General features: G+C 42.0%; 1 protein-coding gene across 6 annotated transcripts in view; it reads left to right on the forward strand.

Moving 5' to 3' along the window:
• Window positions 1–21,701, forward strand: part of DENND2B (DENN domain containing 2B) — a 140,233-nt gene that overhangs the window by 18,876 nt on the left and 99,656 nt on the right. The window contains exon 2 of one of the 6 annotated variants that reach the window (XM_082193012.1): window positions 8,883–8,973. The gene's annotated coding sequence lies outside the window, so the exon portion shown is untranslated. Of the gene's footprint in view, window positions 1–8,882; window positions 8,974–9,461; window positions 9,745–9,888; window positions 10,134–21,701 lie in introns of those variants that run through there. The other 5 variants (XM_082193014.1, XM_082193011.1, XM_082193015.1 and 2 more) reach the window with 5 other exon arrangements.

The raw sequence follows: 21,701 nt of genomic DNA on the forward strand, positions 1-21,701 counted from the left end.
TATTGGACAAAACTATAAAATTGATATTATTACACAGTGGCTTCTGCCGTTATTTGTGAAACTTTGTCTACTGGTGAGACTCTTCTTGCTCTTTTCAAATGTTACTGTGCAGAGCAGGAAGGACCGGTTTTGTCCTCTGATATTGCTATAAAACCAGGGCTTTTTCCCCCAGCTGGAAGTCCCTAGAGCTCAGTTCCAGTATCTCTCAGGTGGGCACCATTGCCATTATAAGAAAACAAGGGAGGCATTCATAGTGAGTTCTGGCTCCTCTTTTTCTAGAAAAGTAGCACTGTATAAAACTAATACAGTTTTAAACATTTGGCCTTGGCTTCTCAGACGTTTTTCTATGACTGGATCTTAGCAATGCTATGCTGAACATCTTAGGGCAAAGTCACAGGTGCTTGTCTACCACTTGATAACTGTAGTAAGTGATGATACCGAATTTCCATATCCCCACACATAATTTTAACAGGTATGCTTTTGAATTAAATCACTTTACTCGTTCAGCTGCCAGTGATTTAAGTCCCATTCCCATGTTACTTGCATGAAGGGGGCATCACACAATTACCACAGTACATGCTGTACTCTTAGCATGCTGCCTTGGCCCTGGCACTTTGGTAATATGCAGAAATCTATTGAATTGTTAATGTGAAATCTCCCATGAGATTGGGCTGCTTGTGTGTAGACTTCTGCGCTACAGAGGACTATGCTAGCACATGAACATCTAGAGCAGACCCTGATGCTGGAGGTGAAGCCAGGCAACGTAATGGGGGGAGGGGGCTGGGACTAGCTGGGTGGTCCTTCTCTTCTGTGAACAAGTGAAGGGGAGTCAAGTGTAGAGTAATCAAGTGTTGTACACACACATGTGAATCAGTGCTGACCTCAGGGCAAAAGCCCTATTGCCATACCTGAGGAAAGGTTGGAGAAATGTACCGTATATTTCCCCTCACTCTTTCCTGACGCTTTGAAACTGCATTTCTTGGAATCATTGTCGTTGCATTGAATTTGGATGTCTGAGTGATTTTTTGGGAACTGAATTTCCCTTGACTGCATCATGAAAGTAAAATCTCCTTTAAATATGCAGGAGAAAATAAACCGCAGGCACACTGTATTTTTGGAACAGCCTAGATGGAAGATCTCCTCTGAGATACATTCCTGACTAGATCTTAGATTTGCTAATGGCTCAAAGGGTTTGTATGTTTCGGAGTGCTATAAACTAGGGGAAGTTTCTTTAAACATTTTGCTTAATAATATAAAGAAAAAATAATAATTTAAACATTTTGATCAACCACCCAATCCTTTACAAGGATCTTGCATTTGTGTTAATGGATTAAAATATAGCTTGTGTTAATGGGTGGTAGATATACACACACATGTGTGCTCACACACTATTTTAGCAGGAACAGATGATTTAGAAAGCAGATATAAATCTTCAGGGAATGGGCAGACCTTTACAAACAACTTAATTCTGCCACATTTTTCAGTGACTAGACTTACAGCCCAAGAGTCATCTGCTTTGTGCTCCAGATTGAACACTTTGTTGTTAACAGATGCATTGTGCTTCATAGTGCATGCACTATTACTCATTAAAGCACGTCATTCATTAAGCAGATAGAAGTAAAATGGATGCATTAGGTATAGTTGTGAATGTGTTGAGAGAGTGAAGACAACTCTTTCCATGTGATAGAAATGATCCTGAGATACATGATATCGGACTAGTTTTTGTGCATGCCTGAAGCTTAAAAATTCTTAAAACTTGAGTGGCTGGGGGCTCATGGCAGCTGGAACATAGAATCCTAGAATTGTAGAGTTGGAAGGAGCTCTGAGGATCATCTAGTCCAACTCTCTGAAATGTAGGACTATGTAGCTGTTCCATACAGGGATCGCACCTGAAACCTTTACGTTATCAGCACCAGGCTCTAACCAGCTGAGCTATCCATGCTCAATGAAAGGATACCAGTCATGCAAAAATGTATATAACCTCTTAGCCATCTTCCATTATACTTTTTAAATTACTTCAGTCACCTGATGAAATGAGTTGCTGCAAAATAAACTTTATGCCAGAATAAACTGCTTGGGGTTGAATAACACACAGTGTGTGGTCACTTGATGATATGACTGGAGACTGGTGCATATATTTGAGAAAACCTACATTTTGGAAGATTTTTTCAGTTACGAAAGCACAATTAATTATTCAACATTTCATTAACAGGGAAGTACAGTGGTACCTCAGGTTAAGTACTTAATTCGTTCCTGAGGTCCATACTTAACCTGAAACTGTTCTTAACCTGAAGCACCACTTTAGCTAATGGGGCCTCCTGCTGCTGTTGCACCGTCGGAGCACGATTTCTGTTCTCATCCTGAAGCAAAGTTCTTAACCTGAAGCACTATTTCTGGGTTAGTGGAGTCTTTAACCTGAAGCGCATGTAACCTGAAGCGTATGTAACCTGAGGTACCCACCCTAGCAGTTTGAAAGCCTGTCAAAGTGTAAGTAGATAAATAGGTACTGCTCCGGCAGGAAGGTAAATGGCGTTTCCGTGCACTGCTCTGGTTCACCAGAGTCATGCTGGCCACATGACCTGGAAGCTGTCTGCGGACAAACGCCGGCTCCCTCGGCCTATAGAGCGAGATGAGCGCCACAACCCCAGAGTTGTCTGTAACCACACCTAACGATCAGGGGTGCCTTTACCTTTACCTTTATGGTATATATCATTCCTCTTGGCTAGATCCCACACTGTTCTATTAGTGTTTAAATAAAATAATAATCTGGTTTCCGTGTCATTTCACATATCTGTGCTACGCATTCCTGGGAGGTGGTAGTTCTAATGTGGCAATTTCTCATGTGCTGTGTCTTTTCCATGTGATGCAAATATTAAAATGTGTTAACTAGAGTCACATGGATGGATTATTGTAATAACCTACAGTTTCACAGGAGTATATATTTAAAGTAGATAAACAAATGAGCAAATTAAATGAATTTAAAAAGGTAGCTTTAAGGAACCGCAGGAAGGGGGAAGGAAGTCAAGTTTTGAAATGTTAAAATTATTGTAAAATTAAGGAAATGTGTAAATCTGAAAAGTATAAATAAAACTAAAAAACCAAAAAAACTAGAGTTGCGTGGGATTCTGCCAGAAGGAATCTGAGTATGCCACACGAGCAACATATAAACTGGGTCTCTGTGAAATGTACATGATCTGCTTCCACTGCAATAGATTGTGTCTGAAGTAATTTCTGATGACATGAAAGCCCCATTTGATATAATGGTTGTTTCACACCATTCGGTTTCCAAAGCATATTTGTGTCATTTTTGCTACCACAACAAAAGGGTACAGCAACTACTCTTCTCAATGGCAGCTTTACTTGTGCTCTTGTCTGGAAAAGTCAAGTGATGCCTGAAATTAGCACATGGTCCATCTATTTCTCATGTGACTCCATCCTTGAGAATTATATATTTAAATCACTTGCAGCTGGCCTGTTGCTGTTTCCACTCCCAAGGATGGCTTACACTGAGGCAATAAAATCAATAATACCTCAAAGCACAATGTAAAACAATTTGTAACAATCAAAGGAGTAGAGCAATAGAAGTGCTTAACATTTTAGAAGAGCTTAAAACGGGATTAAGATAGTTAAAAAGCTCAAATGAATAAAAGGAATCACAAGGAAGTGTCCTATAGATGAGGTGCTGCAACTGAAAAGGCCTTTACTCTGGTCACCACCCATCTAACCTGTGAAGATAATGGCATATGGGAAGGGTTTATGCGAGTTGAGGCAATTATTCAGCAGCCTGGATCCCAAACTGTGTAGGGCTTTAATGGTTTAGACTGGCAGAATGAATTGTGCATAGAACGTTTCTCTGGGGAAATGTCTGCCTGAACAGGATTTGTCTGAGATTTCTGGCACATCTAGCTCTTGGCCATCTCTAAAGTACCACAACAGTAGACTAAATTGTGCCAGGTTACCGGTAATTGTTAAATCCCTGGTCATAAGCTCTAAGCAAGAAGTGAAGGGATGGAGAATAAAATAAATGAAACACAACACAATACTAATTAGATGTAGAACTGCATGGATAAATGTTGTTTTGAATTTGCTTGCAGTTTTGCACAAAGTTGGGCTATTTTTTAGTTAACCTTTAGCACAATCACCTATCCCTGCTACTCACTAAGCTTCTTTGCTCTATGATGTTCCAGAAAACAGCAGAAGGAGAAAATGTGCATTTTCTTCCGTTTCAGAATCCAGCTCAGCCTTCACCAACCTGCTACCCTCTAGATATTTTGATCTACAACCCCCATCAGCCCCAGCCACACGCTGCTGGAGCTAGGGGGAGCAGAGCCATGCTGAAGGAGGTGGAGGGCACCAGGTCGGTGGTGAATGTTGCTGTAGCTATTGAGTATATGGGGAGACAGCAACATCAATTACCATATTTTTCGCTCTATAACAGGGGTCTGCAACCTTTAAGACAAAAAGAGCCACTTGGACCCGTTTCTGAAGAAAAAAAACCTGGGAGCCGCAAAACCATTGCGACATTTAAAACAAATATATCTCCGGAGCCACGATCTGACAGCGGGCGGGAAGGTGACGTCGGGGCGGTGCGTGACTAATGCACGTACCGCCCCCATGCGACGTCACAGCCAGTACAGCGCCCACCACAGTGGGGAGTGTCGGGGCGCACAATGCGCCTCCTCCCCTCGCTAGTATCCGCCCTGGAGCCGCGGCAAAGGTGTAAAAGAGCCACATGCGGCTCCGGAGCCGCGGGTTACAGACCCCTGCTCTATAAGATGCACCTAGTTTTTGGAGGAGGAAAACAAGAAAAAAAATATTCTGAATCTCAGAAGCCAGAACAGCAAGAGGGATCGCTGCACAGTGAAAGCAGCAATCCCTCTTGCTGTTCTGGCTTCTGGGATATCTGTGCAGCCTGCATTCGCTCCATAAGACGCACACACATTCCCCCTTACTTTTTAGGAGGGAAAAAGTGAGTCTTATAGAGCAAATAATACGGTACTTTAATCCTTAATATAATGGATAAACCCCTTTTCTGGAGGCAGCATTTTCTCTATTGGTCCTAGACTGAACTAGCACTGGATGTTCACTCCAGAATTTCCCACAGTGGCAGCCCAAAGTTGTTCAAGCAATGTTTCTATTAATAAGTCACGACTATATCCAAGAGGCACAACAGTAGCAAATATACTTTGCCTCCTTCCTTCATCTCAAACTTTGTTGTAGAAAAGCCCCCAATCTAGAACATCAGTTTTCTCATAAAAATGATGCCCTGCTTGGCTGCTGTTGGCTGAAGGTGCTGTTTGCAGTAAACAGTACTTCTGGGGTTGAACAAGCCAGGAGTGAGTTGTTTTCAGCAGAAAACCCAACTCAGATTATTGGGACCATGTCAGGGACCCATGGCTCCTTTTTTTCTCCAAACTAAAAATGGCCAGATTAAGCACGCTTGTTTAAATACATGGCTTTTGTCATGTGTAGTTTGGGCCTTAAAACCATCTCTAGTTTTAGTGCTTCCATAGTCTCATTAACCTATTGCCATGGGGATTCCTATTTCACTTGGGAATTATAATTCTCATTGCATATTTGAAGGGAAACTTTTGTTTGAATTCATGGTTGCAGAGTTATTTATGTCTGATCCCTGCAGTTCACAATAACATACATGACTACGCAGCTCGAGGCTTGTGCAGAATAAAAGAATCTTAAGAACTTGAGATACCCTGCAGAAAAGAGATGGTTTCTCAGAGAAAAAGCGGCCTGACATTTTCCTTTTACTGCCTGCTGCCTAATGAGCTTTTGAAGATAATGATCTGCTCAGTCACCACAGGTTTTGCAAAGTTCCTAGCTCACATTTAGAACATTTAGAACATAATATCAAAAGGGGCCGCAAAAAAATGCCATAGGTCTGCATTGCATTTTCAGTTCAAAGTGACTGCAGTGCTACCATGTAAGATCATCCTGTGTAAATAAACAGGGTGATATCTTATTGGACATCCAACCTGGCAGCCTGTACCAGTTCCATGATGTATCTGGAGGAGACAATCATGGGAAATAGTCTATTTTGAAAAGCAACTTCTCAGTGCAAAAGCTTTTGCTTATTTGTGAGAGAGGCAAGCACTAAATTGGTATCTGTCACCTGTCTGGAATGCATTCCTACAACCTACTACAATGGTACCTCGGGTTACAGACGCTTCAGGTTACGGACTCCACTAACCCAGAAATAGTACCTCAGGTTAAGAACTTTACCTCAGGATGAGAACAGAAAATGTGTGGCGGCAGCGGGAGGCCCTATTAGCAAAAGTGGTACCTCAGTTTAAGAACAGTTTCAGGTTAAGAACGGACCTCCAGAACGAATTATGTTCTTAACCTGAGGTAACACTGTACACTTAAATATCTCTCTTACTCCTAATCCGCTACTGTTCAGTCCACTGTTCTTTCTCTGCATCAGTCTCCACTAATGTGGCTCCCTCCAGATATTCTGGACTACCTCTCCCAGCCAATGCTCAGGGATGATGGGTGCTGTAGTCTAACAACATTAGTAAGCCCAAAGGTTTAGCACTCCTGCTCTAAGCATTGCCTTCCCATGTCCTGCTGTTTGATGCTCACAAGCAGATTGATCTGGTGGCCAGGATCAGCATGGCAGTTCCTTTTCTTGGAGGTGACTGGAGTGTGCATGTCTGCGCCAGATGGTTATTCAATTTCTATGCCGCTTAATAATAATAATAATAATAATAATAATAATAATAATAATTTATTTATATCCGTCCCTCCCCAGCCAAAGCCATGCTCGGAGCAGCTAACAACAATAAAAGTAACACAAAATTAAGCAACAACTGTCAACTTAAATAAAACATCACAAAAATACAGAGTTACACATTAAAATGTTACGTTAATACACAGTTATTAATACATAAAAATCAATATATATCACCTGGCTCCTGGGAGATTGTGGCCCCGAAAGATGCACATTTTGGGGGGTTGTGCTCTCGTGCGAGTGATGTGACTCATAGTGGAGCGCAGCCCTGAAAGACGCACACCCTGGTTTTTCTTTGGAGTGTGTTGGAGGATATGTTCCTGGTTCCAGGCTTCTCATGGGCATCTGGGTGGACACTGTGAGTGCTGGATTAAATGGGTCTTTGGCCCAATCCTGCTGGCATCTTTTTATGTTCTTGGAATAATCTCATTCCCTGGCCGGCACTTGTGATCCTGATGCAATCCTTTGGCTGTGACTTGCCTGGCTTTAGAAGTGTATTGAGGTTTGGGTTATTCTATGCTACGTTATTAATGGAAGTATTTGAAAATCCAGATTTCTGAGCAATATATAAAGAAGCAATGTTTTAGTTCCATTCGTCGTGTCATGGCATGAGATTAAGTTCTGAGCCACAGAAACACAACCAGGTGCCTTATAGAGAGTCAGACCATTGGTTCATCTACTTTAATACAGTCTATTCTGACTGGCAGTGGCACTCCAGGGAGTCATTCTCAGTTTTACCTGGAGATGACAGGGAGTGAATCTGGGACTTTATGCAAGCAAAGCAGATTCTCTACCCCTGAGTCAAACCCTCTCCCTAAATTAGATTGCAGTCTTTCCCTAGAAAAGATGCAGATTAAACAGAAACCGATAAGAAAGTTTCTACAGAAGTTGTAATATTCTGCATGTAAAAAAAACATGCTGGGTAGTGTATGAAAGCCGTGGACTTTTGTAAGAATAGATATTTTTAAAGGACTTGGTTTCCCACTAGGGGGAGCGTTGCATATGTTGCTCACATAGGAGAAACGGGAACTGTTCAGATTTTCTGAGACTTTATATGGAGCTTTTAAAATCTTCACTGACTGTCTTCAATTAACTTTCCAAAGAAGGAAGTCTCCAAGGCCCTATCTTGAAGTTTAAAAGGCTTGGGCTTGCTTTTGCTCCCATTTAAATTCCTGTCAAAGTTCTCATTGAGTTCAATGAGATTTAAAAAGGGTCCTTTTTGTTTCCATAGCAATAAGCTTAAAAAGAGAAACAATATTATTTTCTTCCAAGTATTTTATCCAGCGTTGCCATGGTGCCTAACTGCTAGACATTATAGTAGGCATCACTTTAAAATGTTTTGAAATGGGAAAAAGTTTACATAGAAAATTATTTTATAGTCTACAAAGCATCAACCAGTCTTTTTTTACATTAAGATAGTTCTCACACAGAACTGTGATAAAGATAAATGAATTTAGATTTGTGGCTGATGTAGAAAATAATCCTGTGGATTCTGGCGTTCATCACACTTACGTATTCTTAATTAGAATTTTCTATTTAATCTCCGTAACTTTGAAACTGGCAGTATTATTATTATTTTAGAAAAATCTGCTGATTTTCTTCATTTTTAAGCACTGAAGCATACAGTTGCACAGTTTGCATCTGATTTTATGTGTGTTGTGTGAAATTAGTTGTGCAGTGCAAATTTATTTAAATTTCATTATTAATAATAACATTGTGTCAAGCAAACAGTAAACAAGATGAAAAGACTCCATACTTTTAAAGCACATTTAAAGCACAAACAGTAAGAAAGATCGAAAGGTTGGAAAAAATAGGAGATTCACTCAGAAGCTGTAGCAAAAAGTATCAAAAAGAACTTCCGCTTGTTTCTAAAGAACTATTTCCCAGTGGCAAAAGACATCAGCTTTCTGCCTTGCCATGCATACCCAAGTCACACTAATTTTGTTGACAACATAACCAGGTACTGGCAAGGCGAATAGATGGTTAACTTGTGTGGAATGTGGGTAGCATTTCTACCGCGATGAGTGGTATGCCCTGGAAGCAAGGAAACTTTTGGGAGAAATGGCAATCTCTCTTTCTCATTTCACAATCCTGTTTCATTCCTAACCCACATCTATATTTTTCTTCTTAACTACAGAAGGATGAAAGACTACAGGATGCCCTGCTTGGCGACAATGAATATCTACAAAAATTAAGTATTTTCACAAAGTGCTGGGTTGAGCAACAAGGTAAGCCATTTAGCTGCCTGAAGAGTGATTTTCCAGCTCTGTAATCCTTCCTATTGTATTTCAGTTTGATGTCGGAGCTAGAGATATCAAATCTGTAATGTCAAATGACACCCCCCCCACACCTTTTCCTCTCATACACCCCCCCCTCCCAGCTCAGGCAGTGGCAGGCCTCTCTGGTGTTTTTTTTATTATTATTGCAGAAAGATTTTGCAACCCAACCTGTCTCTGCAACCCTTAGCTGAGTGGAAAGCACCTTAAACTCTACGTCACTAACTTGAAAAGGCATTATCTTTTTTGAAGCAGCAATAATCAATTTGAAGCGTCTGGGGGCTGGCTTGGTGAGAGCAACGGTGGCGGTTGAGGAGGAGGGGCAAAATGCTCGAGAGGTAGGGGGAAAAACCCTGGATGAAAAGCCATGCTGTTTCATGGATGTCTTCCAGAATTGTGACACTCTGTGTGTGTGTGTGTGTGTGTGTGGAGGGAGGGAGGGAGGGAGGGAGAGCGAGCGTGTGTGTGTGAGAGAGAGAAAGGGTGAGAATGATCACCATGACAACTGACCCAGCCAGTCTGTGTACTCTCCCTGCAATCATTTTGGCCGAGATCTGTGCTGTGAAAGGTCATGAGAAGGAGCTGTGGGAAGCACAGCAGGTATTAGACTCTGAACGTCGCTCGTTCGTCCAGTGCCTCAGCTAATAGGGCAAAGCTTTCTTTCTGGTCTGGGAAATACAAAAATCGAGAATGGCGTGGAAGGGGAAGTGCTGCAAGTGTCAGGTAATGAAAACTTTCCCCTCTTTTTTTTTTTTTTTGTCTCTGCCTCTTTCTCTCCCTCCCTCCCACTCTTTTAATTTTCCTTTTCGTTTCTGGAGCTGCATGTCAGCGTATGTTTGGAATCCCATTCTCCGAGGAGTGATGTCATGCCCTAGCAGTTGGGTTTTGTTAAGCAAAGAGGGAGGAAATGGTGAATTTCACCCCACCGCCCGCCCTGACGAATAGATCTTTTTGCCTGTAAAAAGTTGTTGAATCTTGTACTAGGACTACTACTTTCTCTGTGTGTGAAGTATTCCAACATGAGAGAGAGAGAGACTTTCAGGAAAGTTTCTCGAGACCCGCAAATGGCAGTCGGGTCCACATCCACCGCAATGATGGTGATTACATTGAAGGTAATTCTTTTATTTTGCTGTTTGGGTTCTTGGCTTCTGAGTGGCTGCTTAATTTTTCCTGGTGGTGGATCTGCCTACATGCACTTAAATGAAGAAATAGATGGAGCAAAAGAAATCAAGTCTGTGCTTGGGATTTAAACAATTAAAAGGATGGAAGGTTGCCTTAAGACTGCGGCTGCTTTGCTAGCGAGTTCACTTCTCCAGCAGTGTGAGATTCAGTAGCACCACTCAACTTAGGGGAGGCGGTTTTTTAATATCAACTTGTTGCAGGAGAAGTTGCATTGTATGCATGTTGCAGATATAGGGTTTTAAGTAAAGGTGGTTAAATAGAAACAATGGTTAAACATTGTTAAGGAAACTATCCTGTTTTAAATGTGCATTCCAGAAAAATCAAGTAAAGTTTCTTTATTATTTATCAAACCTGCTCTGGTCTTTTTAATGAGGGCACTTCCTTTGAATTCTTGGTTACTTCTGGGCTCCGTGCATTTAAAACACCTTTTATGGTAAATTCCAACTGGGTGCAGATGTAGGCAGAGGCAAAAACAAAACAAAATTCACAACCCTCTCCCCCAAAACATTTCATTTTAGATGTGCAGGTAAAGGCTTCAATGAAATGCCTCAAACTGTGCTTTATAACTGATGCCTTTGGTGGAAAATAGGTAACATTTTAATGCCTGTCTAATAAAATCAAGTGTTGTGAAAACTCAGCTAATACATGACCAAAATATACTGGACTGATGATGAGAATTAGAGTTTTACTACTATTCATTCTAGGGAGTTCAGCTAAGGTCAGGATCCCAGTGTTCAGCTTCTAGACAGTGTATATAAATGACCACTAGAAGGGCCTTAGCTAGTTTCAGAACATCTGCAGAAGGTTCTTGTCTGAAACCTTGGAGAGAGACACTGAGACAACACTGAGCTAGATGGACCAACGGTCTGAATCAGTATAAGATACTTTCTTGTGTTCCTCTGACCTATTCCCCAGATTTCTTCTCTTCTGCAATTTCTCTCGGGAAGTATGAACTTTCTGCCAGTGAACACGGAAAGGGTTGGATCCCTGGTCTACTAAGCCCTTCCCCCTTTTATATTTGCAGTGGTGGGTCATTGAAAATATCAAGTTAATCCAAAAGTAATACATTCAGCAGTCAACATCCAGCAGGATAGGTAGAAGCATGCTGGTTTCAGGCTGCAAATGTTCCATATACAGAATGTGGGGACGGGGTGAATTTTGGATAACTGAAGCTCTGATAATATGGAATCTGGGTGGATTAGTCAGGGTATAGGACAGTCTTGCTGGAGGTCAACTGATAAATCCTGTTCACAGATTTTAGGGTCTGCTCACTAGGATGTCTTCTATGGATCTCAGGCCTTTGTTAGCTACGGTTGCAGTTTTTGACTGGGAGACTAGGTCACAAGCTTTTAGCTTTCTTTCCGAGTTTCTCAAACAGAGTGTCTTTTGTGTTCCCTTACACAATGAAAGACACTTCTGATTGGCTTCAGTGCGCCTGCTAGCATGGTTCAGACATGCTGCTGATGGCTTGTTTCCTCTTTGTGCTGGGTATGGCTACAAGAAGGAAAACATGGACAGAGTGAAAATAACAAAGATACTGCAGAAGAAGCATAGTATTTGTCTCCTGTTTTTTCCTTTTTTAAATTACAGTTCCTCCCTGCATGCTTTAAAACATCTTTCAGGAAAGTTAAGAACAAAACCTCAGGTTTCCTTATCGGATCAGTCCAGAGTTAAATTCAGGAGACAGGAACAAAGTGTTACCATATGTAATTGCGCTGTAATATTTACACAGTAGTTTATCATTGCCTAGGGTAAGGCTGTGTCCTGTTGCACTACATTTAGTTATTTTCTCCTCAAAGATAAATAGTTTCTTTTTCTCTTCAAAAATATAAAATCAGAGCTTTAGTTAACTGATACTGCAGGTTTTGTTGTCAGTGTTTGGGAGTTGTAGGCTGCATGACAAGGAAGAGCAAGGAAATAAAAGTTTTCCTCATAAGGTGGAAATGCTCCACAATCACTTCCTTTTAAGTCTAATCCTGAAAATGTATAGATTTAGCACCAGACTCAAACTCCTATCAATGCTTGTGACATGTTACCCCCAGGAGGGTTTCCTTACAGTGAGGAAGCATTGTTAAAAGTGGCTGGTCATAAACATTTGACTGCCCAAATTGAAAACCCGACTACTCCTGCCTCTTTCCTTGTCCTGATCCTTCAGCTCTTTAGTAGTGATGGGGATGCAGCCTTCCAGGTACTGCTGCCCACATATTGTTCTCATATGACAGCATTTTGGAAATGTCAGCCTGGGTTGCTTGTTTTTTGGGGGCAGGGGATCATGAGTGATGTATATACACTTAATGTGTACATGCATATTGTATGACGACACAAGATTTCAACACAACCCTTATCTTCCCTGCTGGCATTTGCAGTGCTGACTCTAGATGACAAAATTATTATTGTTGGCCCCTGCCTGTTTCAAGAGACAGTGTGCCTCCGGGGGGTGAAGCAGAGGTAGATTTAGGGGTACAGGATTTTGGTCACACTGGGTGCGGAGGCTTGGGGGCACCACGGGGGTTGTGGCAACTATGGTGTAGAATGGAAGTTGAGAGGCAGAGGGGTGCCTAATTTTGGCATCACGCAGAGTGTTGCTGAAACTTGAGACCCAAGTTCTGCCACTGGGTGAAGTCAAATCACTGTGTTAGCAGCATTGAAGTGACCTCCCCAGGGCACAAGCCCAGGCAGCTGTCCATAGGACAAGACCGCTCCGCTCTTGGCCTTCCTGATGTGGTCTAAAGGAAAGCAGAGCATTATGCTTGGCACCAGCTGGGCTGCAGGGGTTGCTTGAAGGAGGCGTAAAATTATGGGGTAGCATGTTTTGGATAGCTTTCCTAATTTAGACTGTGTAGTTGGGGTGTCTGACATATCTTTTCATTAAAGTTCTATTACCATACAGGATTTTTTTTACTGTATTGAACTAGAATAAGCATGGAAGATGGAAATCAATCAATCAATCAATAAACAAAGGCCACCAATGTAGACAGGATGCTGGTGGAGCAGGCTGGAACTGAATTGCTAAGAAAATTGGTTTTTGTTGGACTCCACAGGTGCACTGTCATTTACTCATAAAGGAGCCAATTGACACCCATATTAAGGTTTTATTGGTTGATGATCCAATGCAGAATTAGCCTTACTTAAAAAATCTACAGAAACCTGTAAGCTAAGGTCCACAGTGCAACAAACTGCATCAGATGCAAGGATGTAGTTGTTTGTGTCTGCTTTTGAGTCATCCAAATTTGTTTTACGAAATGCTTTCCCTCAGTTTTTGGCATGATTCACCTCCCTTACTCTTAGTCTGTCTTTGTTATGTGTAGTTTGTATAATCACAGACTGTATGATTGTAGTCCATGGATTAGCCTCTTAAAGATGTTTAAGTATGGAAAATCCTTCCTCAGTGCAGTGGTTTGGACTGGACATCCTATCTATTTATGTGATTTTCTGTTTGAGGGAATAGTATTTCCTGCATTGTATTTCTTGCAGTTCCCACAGCTTATCTAGGAAAATAGCACGAAGCAGAATTTTAATATTTCTTCAATATAATTTCCATATGCCCATTCAAAGTGAGCTCATACTAAATGCAGTTTACATCTGTATGTATAACCTTACCAGTGGGAAATCAAAACCACTACTAAATCATAATATTTTTACAGCCACATCAAAAATAAAAATGTACCTGTTAGGTAATGTACAGACACCCACTTTGTAAATAAAAGTAAAATGTGAGTAGATCCAGGCCTTGTACTATAGATTCACTGTCTAGGAATTAAATAGCATTTGACTCAAGGGCAGTGAGTCATATCACTGTCTCATTTTTATATACAAAGCAAGTAATTTGGCAATTAAAATGAAATGTTGCAACTTAACAGGTAGAATTCCCCCCCCCACACACTTTTTGTATGGTGGTGGTGGTGCATGTACAGTGGAACCTTGGGTTATGTACCGTCCTCCTTATGAATGCTTCGGGTAATGAGCTCCTCTAACCCGGAAGTAGATGCTCCTGGTTGTGAACTTTGCCCTGGAATGTGAGCAGAAGTCGTGCGCTGATGGCGTGGTGGCAGCGGGAGGCCCCATTAGCGAAAGTGCGCCTCAGGTTAAGAACAGTTTTGGGTTAAGAATGGACCTCTGGAATGAATTAAGTTTGTAACTGGCGGTACTACTGTATGTATTGCTAGTATTTAAGAACAGAGACTATAATTCCAAGCATTCTTGCTTAGAAGTAAGTTCCACAGAGATAAGTTCGACTTACTCTTGAGTAACTATTGTTGGATTGGATTGTATGCTGGAGCATGAAGGTTCAAGTAGAGGTTTGCTGGCTGTTTCTGAGGAGCAAGTAAAATGAGCGCTGGCCTTCACTTTGCCTACTGTGACTAGCTTTGCCAGGAGTGGGAAGCTATTTTCATCTCAAGGGCCACTTTTCCTCATGATCAACCTCCTGGGAACCAGAGGTGGGTGGAGCCAAAGGCAAAAGTGGGAAAACAATAGATGCACCTTTGTGCAGTGAGCTACATTCCCGCTACATTCCAGCCGTATAAAACACAGAGCTTTCCACACACACTCCATCTCTCCATCCACAGTTCGGGGACAGATTCCAGCCAGGCAAAAGCATAGGGGTAGGACTGGGGACTGATGTAGCTTGGAAGGGAAGCCTGTACTGGGCAGAGAGCCCTGCGTTTGGACTGCATCTGGCCCCTAGGCTTCAGGTTCCTCACCTCTGAGCCAACAAGAGTACATTAAGCAGGGTGTTACCCAAAGTTCTTTCTTCCCCTTATTGTTTAAAAGGCCACATTCAATGGCAGAATTGTTGCACTCTTTGGGTTGGGCAAACAAAGTAGTTGAACATTTGTAGGTGCCTCCTGGTCCAGACTGAAGCTATAGGAACATACGTAGTGTCAAGAGCAAACCAGGGCTCATGTAACAAGTCCGTCCTAGTGGGAGAATAGGTACTTTGAAATTAAGGTGTATGGGAGAGAGTGTAAAGGAGACTTCTCTTTGTCAGCAACCCTGGTCAGCCACCACCTTTCCATACATGAGGAGCATTATCAGCAGGAATCCCTTGCCTCTCTGTAGCTTTTGCCTTGTTCCTTTGGTGAACTTGTGACACCGTTTGCTGTTGTGATAGAAAGCAGGCTTTTGGAACAGGCACCAAACAAAGCCAGGCCTGGCATTTTTCTCACACATTTGCTACAAATTAGGTCTCCTGCATGGATTTTAAACATTTTAATATTTTCTTAAAATGAAAAAAATGGAGGATTTAAATTAAAGGCAAATCCTAGTGCACTGGAAACTGAAGAGCTAGTAAGTTTGGCTGTCACTAGCTATGGAGCATGCCAGCAGGTTGTAAAATGTCCTGTTTAATGAGTACTGTATTATAAATGAATGTTGGCTGTGGCCGTGGTTGTCACCCAGGTAGTTGTAAGAGAACCTGGTTGGTAGTGGCACCGACGAGGCATTCGGACTACATGTCTTGTGGTGTGCTTTGGAGCTAAGTTGCTCTGAACTTGAGTTTTTGTACTTTCTATTACTATGGATTAATGCTTAGAGCAAACACCAATGGCTCCTTCCATTCATGCTCATAAGATAGCACAAACAACTAGAAAATGTTAAGTGGGGCCCACAGTGGAGACCTATTATATTTTTTCAGACATGTAACGCTCTTGTTTGAATCACTTCACAGGCACCTGAGCAAGCGTGATTTGGAGAACTATACACTGAAAATGATCCACTTGGTATATTGCAAAATAGCCTTAAGGTTACCTTTTCTTTTAGGGGATTTTAGGGGATTCTCTTAAACTCTTAGAAACAGTGGCATATTTCAGCAAAGTAAACATACAAGACATGTACAAACAGCTGTTTCCTTAACGTGCTTCTATATGGATACCCAATCGGATTGTAAATAGTGTCAGTTCCCAGCTGTGTTCAGATAGCGTTGCTTCTGCTACAGGTTTCAACAGGAGGAATGTAAAAGCCACGTGTATTTATCCAAAAAACCCTCTAGATGTGCCATCTATCCTTAAGATCCACACACAGAGATGTATTACTGCCTGGAAAATAGTTTCTATATTCTATTATTTAGTTATCAGACACTTCTTTGGCACTATGAACCATGCTCATTCATGTGCGCATATATATAAGATATCCTACCAAGTTGGACTATTATTCCAGTGATTGACCTTGGCTGGATCCTGGGCATCTCTCATTACTTGATGGCTATAGACTATATAATGCCTTAGAACACCAGTCCGCGGGGAACAAGAGGCTATTGTTAAAGTCTTGCTTGTACCCAGAAGCATCTGGTTGGCCACTGTAGGAAGCAGGATGCTGAAATAGGTACGTTTTTGGACTGATCCAGCAGAACGCTTCTTATGTTGAGGGACACCTGTCTCCCACTCTCTTTACATTTTATGTGCTCACCATAGCAAACACAAGTGGAATATGGGTATTTACCAGCTCTGCTGCCATTTGAATCAAATTAAAGCAGCATCTTGATTGTCTGAAGGAATTCCTTCATTCAGGACGCCCTGTTGCTGCTGCTCCCACTACCTGCAGTTACGACCACAGTAGCAAATGTGCCAGTTTGAAGTATATATTCTATGGCTTTCAAGTGCTTCAGTGTATATATTACTACTACTACTACTACTACTACTACTACTACTACTACTATTTATTGCATTTATATCCCAACTTTTTCTCCAAGGAGCTCAAGGTGGTGTACATGGCTGTCCTCCTTCTCATTTATTCTCCACAACAACCCCGGAGGTAGACTAGGCTGAGAGGCAGTGTCTGGCCCAAGGCCCCCACATAGTTTTGTGGCTGAGTGGAGATTTGAACCCTGGTCTGCCAGATCCTAGTTCAACACTCGAACCACCACACCATCTTGCCTCTCATTTATTAACCATACTTCACCACCTGGTCCCAGGACGGCTGGCAAGCATTTTAAAATTCAGTATTACAAACAGCAAAAGCAAATTGCAGTCATAAGAATAGGGCGGGATCTTGAAAACATGCCACTCAGGTGTCAGAGGCCAGGTTAAAGAGTACGGGGCAGTTTTCAGCTAGCCTGCAGCTAATACAGAACCCACCTGTAGACCTGTGCATGTACAGCCACTGCTGCTCTCATTTCTGGCCTTCTCCCTATGCTCACTTATAAGAGCCTCTGAAAGAATCAAAGACAGAATGCAGCTGTGTGGATCTTTCCCACAGTTTGTTAGAGGAGATGTCTGTTTTATTCCAGCGAAACATCTATTCTTGAGAACAAGAGCTTTTCCTGAAACAAAAGTGGATAAAGACATTAAGCTTTGGCTCAGTAGCATTGAAACTCCTTTCAGGGCGTACAGCTTTCTGACTGGGGGCTATAATCCTGCACACATTGATTTGGAAGAAAGTCCCATGGAAGACAACAGGATTTGCTTCTGAGCATAGGATTGGGCTGTAAAGTTAATTGGCTTCTATATATGCAAAAACAAAACCAGAAATATATCTCCTGCTTTCTACTGTATTTGGCTGCATGTGCAGAATTGGATGTTTCCAAATGTTGCAGTTGTTAATGTTGTTCTCCACATTTTAAAAACACTCTTCGTCTGTTTGGATCCCAGGGTGGTTTACAAAACAACCAAATAGATATACATATATGACAAAGCTCCAGATCCCCTAATGAAATCCTCCAGTTACTTCATGCTAAAAAAAAGAAAAAAAAGCACGCAAAACAATATGGAACTCTGCGAGACCCCACAGCACAAATACTTCCACAATTTGACTTCTCCACAAGCTCTCAGACTGCTTGCCCGCCTCAAATTTTTAAAACTTTGCTCACCATTTCAAACTTACTCTGCCCTCCATGACGCTTTTACAACCAAATGTCTGAATAGCAGATTTGACATGATTTGTGGTATATATACCACTGCTTTATGTGCAAATCAGGGCAATGAGATACTGAAGATTATTTCAGTATGATTGCTGGCTCCTTGTCCCCATCAGCCTTATTCTGTTGCCTGGAAAAGGAGCTCACCCAGTTACTTTAAGCCAGCCTTTGGCATTCTAGTACCCTGTAGTGGTTTGTTTCCCATCAGCCCCACCCCTCAGAGACTGACCTAGGCAGTGGACTGAAGAGCAGGAACGGAGGATGCTCTTCCTACAACTATGGCAGAATTCCATGCTGGGTCTCAGAGATTGCTTCCATGCTATAGCCTTTTAACACTGATGATGTGTTGCTTTCCCAGAATTAGCTGAGAATCAAATGGAGCTTCCACATAGCACTTAATATACCGCCATGTTTTCCAGCAGTTGTATTTCTCATCGCCAAGGTCCCTCTGCAATGTTTACTCACAAGTAAGTCCTGTTTGGTACTTTCCAGCGTTTTAAAAAAATATCCTGACCATTCTATTGCCTTCTGTTGAGTCTGGCTGGGGGATCAGTGACAAATTGAACTTTAATTGCCCCATGAATGGCCTTTCTTAATTGTCTTTCTGGCGTAGCACCAATAATACCACAGCTTTGAAAATTCTCTGGTTTGCTAATGAACTTTCCCTTGAGATTTATCAGATTCCTGACCCTGATTGAGTTGTGTCAAATGGACCTGCACATTCAACCTGATGCTTTTGTCTTTGGACTCTAGAGTTTCCCTACACAGGGTTGTGTATGTCCCTTAAATCACCCTGAGCCTAAAGGCCAGGCAGATGTCCTGAGCTTGCACAGATGGACTCTTCCTTGTGGATGGGACTAGTATGAAATAAGAAGAGCCAGCCTAATGTAACAACAGGCTTATATGGTACTTCTTATACTTTTAGGCAACACCAAGGCCACAGATAATAACAATGTGAGACAATAAAAATAGGAGATCATTGGGGGAACAGAACCACCAGTAACCTGTTCTGATTTCTGGTTGCTAGTTTATAAAATGAGCACATTCTTCTTCTTCATTCCCACCTACTAAAATACCACTCAGAGAAGTTACTGGTAATACAAGCTTTAGTGCTGCCTGGCCTTTCTTATTTGCTACACTCTCCTGTTTGTTTTCTACTAAAATACATTAAGAACTACAACCCCTGCTGGTTTTAATTTACTGCTAATTGACTTGGATGGGCAGTAGAAAACTAATGCAAATACTGTTATGGGGTTGCAATGACATTTCTTGGGGATTTACAACCATCTGGAAGAAACGGATTTGTGGAATTGAAGCCAAGGGCATGCAAGATCCTACACCAAAAGCCCTCAGTTCTTGAAAGCTTCAGTCTTCCTGAGCCAAGAGGAAGAGCTGTTGTTTATAATCCCTTTTATAGGCTTGCCCAGATTACCTGTTCAAAGTGTTCTCCTGTGAGCCTCTGCTCAAAGGGAATTGTGCAACATCCAGTTCATGTATAGAGCTCTTTCTTTCCTCCAGCTTTTAAAGGGCAATGCACACACAAAACACAATTGGGAAACACTCATCCTCCACACAGGGCATGCCAGGGAGCTGAATCCGCTAAATCTCAAGGAAAACTTGGAGAACCCGCTATCACTTCAGTTTAAATCTCATGGTCAAATCTGAAGTATGCTGTGTGTGCGTAAGAGTGAGAAATTACCAGTGGGTCTCACCATACTTTCTCTTCCAATTAATTAGTTTCAGATCAATTTTTGGAGATTGAGCACTGGAGCATGACAAAGTATGTGCATACAGATAGCAGTTATGCCACGCGTCATGGTCACTGTGCAATAGGTTCCAATAATTGATATTCAATCACATTTCAAACAGCTTTCTGAATCTCACAGCCTTGCTGCAAGGAGAAATAATTGAACTTCCTCAGCAATTCCTCAGCGATGCAATTACTGTGGGGAATGCATAATATCTGAAACAGAAGATGCAGTAGAGGTGCTTGATAAAATCTGCACACATAAATGTCTTGTGAATCTGTGGCTGCCAAAGCATCAAGTGTTCCAAGTGAAAGAAGCTCCAGATTCTACTTTTGGTGTCCACCACATCACTAGTAACTTGTTCTGAGAAACATGTGGCAGACTACCTTATAAATATAGCCTGTCCTATGTGTGCGTGCGTGCACTCTGCTTTACAACAATGCTTAGACTGTAAAAACAACAGTCTTATGGCAACTGAAAGTCGACATTGATTATGGTATTAACTTTCATGAACTAGAGTTCATTTCATCATTCCATCATTCTGCCTGGACACTAAGGTCCAGCGCTGAGGGCCTTCTGGCGGTTCCCTCGCTGCGAGAAGCCAAGTTACAGGGAACCAGGCAGAGGGCCTTCTTGGTAGTGACACCCACCCTGTGGAACGCCCTCCCACCAGATGTCAAAGAGAACAACAACTACCAGACTTTTAGAAGACACCTCAAGGCAGCCCTGTTTAGGGAAGCTTTTAATGTTTGATGTATTAGAGTATTTTAATATTTTTTTGGGAAGCCGCCCAGAGTGGCTGGGGAAACCCAGCCAGATGGGCGGGGTATAAATAATAAATTATTATTATTTTTATAAATATGCAATCCAACTCTTTATCAGCCGGTGTTCTTCTGCTGATGTTCTGACTCATAATTTGCTATGTCTTACCTTTCAGCACCACAGTTTATAAATCAGGTGCTGGTAGATTGAGCAGTTCCAGAATGACATAGTATACTGTGGCAAAAGTCTGCTTAGAGCTCAGTGTAAGGAGAGCCCTGCTGGATCAGACCAAACATCCAGCTACTCCAGCATCTCATTCTCAAAAGTCAGATGTACCTGAGCCTAAAAGTAGGGCGTGGGGGCACTGGGAAGAGGGTGATCTTGGGCTGCATCAGAGAAATTGTTGGTAAAAACAAATATTCAAGATTTAAGAGGGAGAAGGAGGGATAGCAGAACTGAAACCAGGACCCAGGACACTCTGCTTTTCTAGCTTTCTTTCCTGCATGGTTCACTGGAGGAAGCCTCTGCAGAGTCAGGGTGCCCTAGTTCAAAAGCTGCATACCTCACACCATTGTGCTTCCATAAAACTGGGAGTGTAGAATGCGGTCTTTTGTTATTTTTGCCTGAGGTTTACATTTTGCCAGGTGATTTTAGGTGGCTGCAACCAACCAGGATTGACACAGGCTCTTCTTACAATGCGCCCAGACTATTGTTTGCAGTTAGTATTGGCCACTTGTTTCAGATCAAGAAGCAATGTGTTATCTAATTTGTTGAGAAAATTTTCTTTGCCACTGCCAGAGTTGGAAGGGGCTTGAGAATACCTAGCGGCATTAATTCTATAGTCATCCTTGGTGTGGAGTGCTTCACATTCTTTCACCATCCTCCTTGTTGAATAGTGGGTAGACATAGCAGACGACACAGCAATTTCTCCAAAGCAGCTCTTTATTTGTAAGCTAGAACGGAACTGAACAGCAAACAGCTCAGCCGGCCTGCTTTTATAGGCAGCCAGCTGTCAGCATTGTAGCAACAACAACCCAGGGTTTCCCTACTAAAATAACTGACGTGGACCTGAGTGAAAACTACATACACGATACTCCTGGTGGCCAGGGTGAGAACTTCAATACATAACACTCCCA

This window comes from Podarcis vaucheri (genome assembly GCF_965113315.1).
Source record: "Podarcis vaucheri genome assembly, chromosome: 1".
NCBI lineage: Eukaryota > Metazoa > Chordata > Lepidosauria > Squamata > Lacertidae > Podarcis > Podarcis vaucheri.